Below are 5,691 nucleotides of genomic sequence, written 5' to 3' on the forward strand. Positions count from 1 at the left end.
GTCCCTGTCCAGTTCTCCCAACACCATTTGTTGAAGAGGCTCTTTTCACTCCATTTGATGTTCTTTCCCCCTTTGTCAAATATTAGTTGACCATATGAACCTGGGTTTATTTCTGGGCTCTCTATATTCTGTTCCATTGATCTACATTTCTGTTTTTATGCCAGTACCAGACTGTTTTGATTACCGTGGCCTTGTAATATAGTTTCATATCAGGTATTGTGATTCCTCCTACTGTGTTCTTCCTCAAAATTGCTGTGGCTATTTGGGCTCTTTTTTGGTTCCATATAAATTTTTGGAGTATTTGTTCTAGGTCTGTGAAATATGTTGCTGGTATTTTAATAGGGATTGCATTGAATCTATAAATTGCTTTGGGTAGTATGGACATTTTAATGATGTTGATTCTTCCCATCCATGAGCATGGTATATGCTTCCATTTATTTGTATCTTCTTTAATTTCTTTCTTCAGTGTTATGTAGTTTTCTGTGTAGAGGTCTTTTACCTCTTTGGTTAAGTTTATTCCTAGGTATTTTATTTTTCCTGTTGCTATGGTAAATGGGATTTTTCTTTCAGTTTCTATCTCTGAGTTTTTACTGTTGGTGTATAAAAATGCCTTCGATTTCTTAATGTTGACTTTCTATCCTGCTATTTTGCTGAATTCACTTATTAGTTTGAGTAGTTTTTTTTGTGGAGTCTAAAGGATTTTCTATGTACACTATCATGTCATCTGCAAATAATGACAGTTTTACTTCCTCTTTTCCAATATGGATGCCTTTTATTTCTCTTCCTTGTCTGATTGCTGTGGCTAGAACTTCCAAGACTATGTTGAATAGGAGTGGAGAGAGTGGACATCCTTGTCTTGTTCCTGATCTCAGGGGGAATGCTCTCAGTTTTTGCCCATTGAGTATGATGTTGGCTTCAGTTTTCTCACATATGGCCTTTATTATGTTGAGGTATGCTCCCTCTATTCCCATTTTGCTGAGAGTTTTTATCATAAATGGGTGTTGTACTTTATCAACAGAATTCTCCTGAGTGTTATCAGTGTTGCATGAAGCAACAACTTGGGAATGAAATGATGTCCCCAAGGACTAGGCCCCGAAGGTCAACTGGCTATTCTGACGTGATAGTTGTTGTTGGAGGCTGTGAACGAGTTGGAGGATTTAATCTTCCGTACACTGAGTGCTATGATCCTGTGACAGGAAAATGGAAGTCTTTGGCTAAGCTTCCAGAATTTACCAAATCAGATTATGCGGTCTGTGCTCTAAGGAATGACATTCTTGTTTCAGGTGGAAGAATCAATGGCCGGGTTATCTGGATTTATAATTCACAGTTAAACATTTGGATCAGAGTTGCTTCTCTAAATAAAGGCAGATGGCGTCACAAAATGGCTGTTCTCCTTGGTAAAGTATATGTTGTTGGAGGCTATGATGGGCAGAACAGACTTGGCAGCGTAGAATGTTATGACTCCTTTTCAAATCGATGGACTGAAGTTGCTCCCCTTAAGGAAGCAGTGAGCTCTCCTGCTGTGACTAGCTGTGTAGGCAAATTGTTTGTGATTGGTGGAGGACCTGATGATAATACTTGTTCTGATAAGGTTCAATCTTATGATCCAGAAACCAACTCTTGGCTACTTCGTGCAGCTATTCCAATTGCTAAGAGGTGTATCACCGCTGTGTCCTTAAACAATCTGATATATGTTGCTGGTGGACTGACCAAGGCAATATACTGTTATGATCCAGTTGAAGATTACTGGATGCATGTACAGAATACATTCAGCCGGCAGGAAAACTGTGGTATGTCTGTGTGCAATGGTAAAATATATATCCTGGGCGGAAGACAGGAAAATGGAGAAGCCACGGACACTATTCTCTGTTATGATCCCGCAACAAGCATCATCACAGGGGTAGCTGAAATGTCCAGGCCAGTGTCCTATCATGGCTGTGTGACTATCCATCGATAAAATGAGAAATGCTTTAAGCTCTAAAGCCCAGATTCTTCACCCAAGAAGCCACACCAATCCAAGATGAGAGGTTTTAAAAGCTCCAGGGTAGGAACTTGGCATATCTCCTTTGTGTCATATGCACAAGTAAAAATAGTAACTGTGGTGCCTTTCTCCCCCAAATATCAATCTTTCAAACTGTAATAAAGCCTTCCCTGTCATTGGAAAATAGAAAAAGGTTTTGGTTGTTGTTGAAGGTAACAGTGGTATTGCTTAGGCTTTGAATGAACCTTTGTAAATATCTGTGAGAAACCTATGTGGAGTAGGAAATTATGTCTGTCTGTATACTTTTTAGGGATTTACGAATGGTCTCTTCATTCATGTATGTTCATCTGCAAGACTGTATATTCCTTATTTTGTTATATATACATATAGAAAACTACACGACTTAAGGCTTCATTTAGGTTGAATCACATAATGCTTAGAACACATTCTAAAGAGGAAAAATCAGTTTTATAAATCTTTGTTACTAAAAATATATCCAAACTGATTAACTTTATTGAAAGGGTTTTTTTTTCTTTAATTGATAAAAATGTATGACAGCAGTTTGAGTAGAATACTGAATTATTACTTCATTCATAGAGTTGTGGCTGGTTTGGCTCAGTGGATTGAGCGTCGGCGTGCGAGCTAAGTGTCGCTGGTTCGATCTTCCAGTCAGGGCACATCAGAGAAGGAAAACTCTGACTCCTTGCGGCATACCTCTTCAGGGGAAAGGCTAAGGGAGTAAACCCCAACAGAAAATCTGGAGCCGGAGTCCCTAAGGTGGTTTGACATTGTAGTCAACACCGGCAACTCCTGCGGCGCACCTGAAGCCAAGCTGTATTGACTCCGTCTTTCCCTTGGACCCTTCAGCTGCGAAGAGAGGGGGGGTCTGCTGCATGGGCAACAGCAGACCCTCCATATCACCCTGCCCAGGCTCTGTAGCTTCAGCTTCACTGGAGAGGACACTCCAGCGTCATCGCAAGATGTCGATTCAACACGGGAGGAGACAGATACCGTGTCACTCCCGAGTCGGACTGCACAGCCATTCTCGGCGGTGCAGATAGACTCTTAAGAAGCTACACCATCGTCTCTCGAGATGGACGGCTTCCGACGACGACTTTATCAAATGCTTTTTCCGCATCTATTGATATGATCATGTGGTTTTTGTCTTTCATTTTGTTTATGTGGTGTATTACGTTTATTGATTTGCGAATATTAAACCACCCTTGCATCCCTGGGATGAATCCTACTTGATCGTGGTGTATGATCTTTCTAATGTGTTGCTGGATCCGGTTTGCCAATATTTTGTTGAGGATTTTAGCATCTATGTTCATCAGCGATATTAGTCTGTAGTTTTCTTTCTTTGTTGTGTCTTGACCTGGTTTTGGAATTAGGGTTATACTGGCTTCATAGAACGAGTTTGGGAGTCTTCCCTCTTCTTGTATCTTTTGGAATAGTCTGAGGAGGATAGGAGTTAGTTCTTTCCTAAATGTTTTGTAGAATTCACTTGTGAAGCCATCCGGTCCTGGGCTTTTGTGTGCTGGGAGTTTTTTGATTACTGCTTCAATTTCACTAGCTGTTATTGGTCTATTCAGACTTTCTGCTTCTTCTTGATTCAGTTTGGGAAGACTATAGTTTTCCAGGAATCTGTCCATTTCCTCTAGGCTGTCAAATTTCTTGCCATACAGTTGTTCGTAACAATTTCTTATAATTCTTTGTATTTCTGTTGTATCAGTTGTGATTTCTCCTCTTTCGTTTCTGATTTTATTTATTTGGGACCTCTCTCTTTTTTTCTTGATGAGCCTGGCTAAAGGCTTGTCAATTTTGTTTATCTTTTCAAAGAACCAGCTCCTACTTTTGTTGATGTTTTGAATTGTTACTTTAGACTCTATGTCATTTAATTTTGCTCTGATCTTGGTGATTTCCTTCCTTCTACTTGATCTGGGTTTTCCTTGTTGTTCTTCCTCTAGTTCTTGTAGCTGTAGGGTTCAATTTTTTTTTTCAGATTTAATGTGTTTTATTGATTAAAATATTACATTTGTGCCAATTTCCCTTCCCTCTGCTCCCCTCCACCCGGTGGCCCCCCTCCCTCCAGTTGTCCCCCCCTTTTAGATTATGTCCATTAGTTGTGCATACAGTTCCTCCCAACCTCTCTCCGTCTATTCCATTCCCTCCTACCTTGATCCCCAATTCCTATATCATCTCCCTCCCTTTCCCCATTCCCCCTCCCTGTTGACCTCCCCCCAATATGCTTCCCGTACCCACAGTTCCTTTTCCACTCTCGTTGCCTGTTTAGTTTGCCTTTGTTTCATCTCCTTAGCTTCTGTTTTTTAAACCAGTCCCTTTAACATCTCATATAACAGTGGTTTGGATCTAATGAACTCTTTCAGTTTTATTTTGTCCTGGAAACACTTTCTCTGTCCTTCTATTCTGAATGACAATTTCGCTGGATAGAGTATTCGTAGTTGTAGGTTTTGGATTTTCATTACTTTGAATATTTCTTGCCAGTCCCTTCTTGCCTGTAGGGTTTCCCTTGAGAAGTCTGCTGATAGTCTAATCGGGACCCCTTTGTACATAATTCTTTTCTTCTCTCTTGCTGCTTTTAAGATTCTCTCTTTATCTTTAATTTTTGACATTTTGATTATAATGTGTCTTGGAGTGGTTCTCCCTGGGTCCAGTCTCTTGGGAACTCTCCTTGCTTCCTGGACCTGCAAGTCTATTCCCTTCCCCAATTCTGGGAAGTTCTCCTTTATTATATTTTCACTCAATTTCTCAAGTTCTAGTTCATCTTCCTCATTCTCTGGCAAACCAATGATTCTTATGTTGGGCCTTTTATAGCTGTCCCAGAGGTTTCTGATCCTCTCATTGTTGCTTGCCATTTCCTCTCGCTGCATTGGTTGACTGCTTGTTCCTTCTCCATATTCCAGTTTGTTGAAATGAACTCTGGATTTTTTTTCCTCACCATCTGTCTCATATGCGGTTTTGTTCCTTTCGTTATGAAAGTTTTTCGCTTCTTTCTTATCTTTTTCCTGCTCTTTTGTGAATTCTGTAAGCCACCTGATAACAATGGCCCAGAACTGAGCCTCTGACAGGTTTCTTATCTGTTCATCTGTCAGGTTCTCTATCTGCTGTCTGGTGAGCTGTGTCACCGGTATTTCTATAGTTGTCTGCCACATTTTGACAGATGCGTTTTGTTTTCTTGGGCCGGCTGTCGGGGGCAGTGCCTGTGTACTCGTAATGACCCAGCGACCGGCGCCGTTTGGCGTCACAAGTCAGCGACCGGCGCCTGTCTGCGACCTATTTCGCAGCCCTGTGGTGCTTTCTTTCTTTGGGGGCGGGGGTCGAAAATGGATTCACACAGTTATTCAGCTAGGAGACCGGGATCCGTCCTCCCGCCCCCCTGGGCCTCACTGTTCAAGGCGATGCGGTGGCCGCTCTCCCCAGCGCTGGGGTCGCGCACTGCCAGGGGCTTGACTGGCGCCGGGATTTTTCGCCGCCCCGCCGCTCCGCAAACAGCTTTGCCCTCTTTAACTCTTACCTGCCCGAATGGCACCGCTGGTTTATAACTTCATATGTTGGGCTTCCGTGTAGTTTTATTTTCTGGAATTTCTAGTTATCCTTTGTTTTGAAGTAGTTCTATTCCTCTCTAGTTGTAGAGGGAGACCCAGCGTGTCCGTCTAAGCCTCCATCTTGGCCGGAAGACCGGGTTCAAT

General features: G+C 41.9%; 1 pseudogene; it reads left to right on the plus strand.

The window, feature by feature from the left end:
- Window positions 1–1,063: 1,063 nt before the first annotated feature.
- On the plus strand, window positions 1,064–2,186 carry LOC150003034 (kelch-like protein 24 pseudogene; annotated as a pseudogene).
- The last annotated feature ends 3,505 nt before the right edge of the window (window positions 2,187–5,691 follow it).

The sequence above is a fragment of the Furipterus horrens genome, unplaced genomic scaffold (genome assembly GCF_987537825.1).
Source record: "Furipterus horrens unplaced genomic scaffold, mFurHor1.1.pri manual_scaffold_8, whole genome shotgun sequence".
Lineage (NCBI taxonomy): Eukaryota > Metazoa > Chordata > Mammalia > Chiroptera > Furipteridae > Furipterus > Furipterus horrens.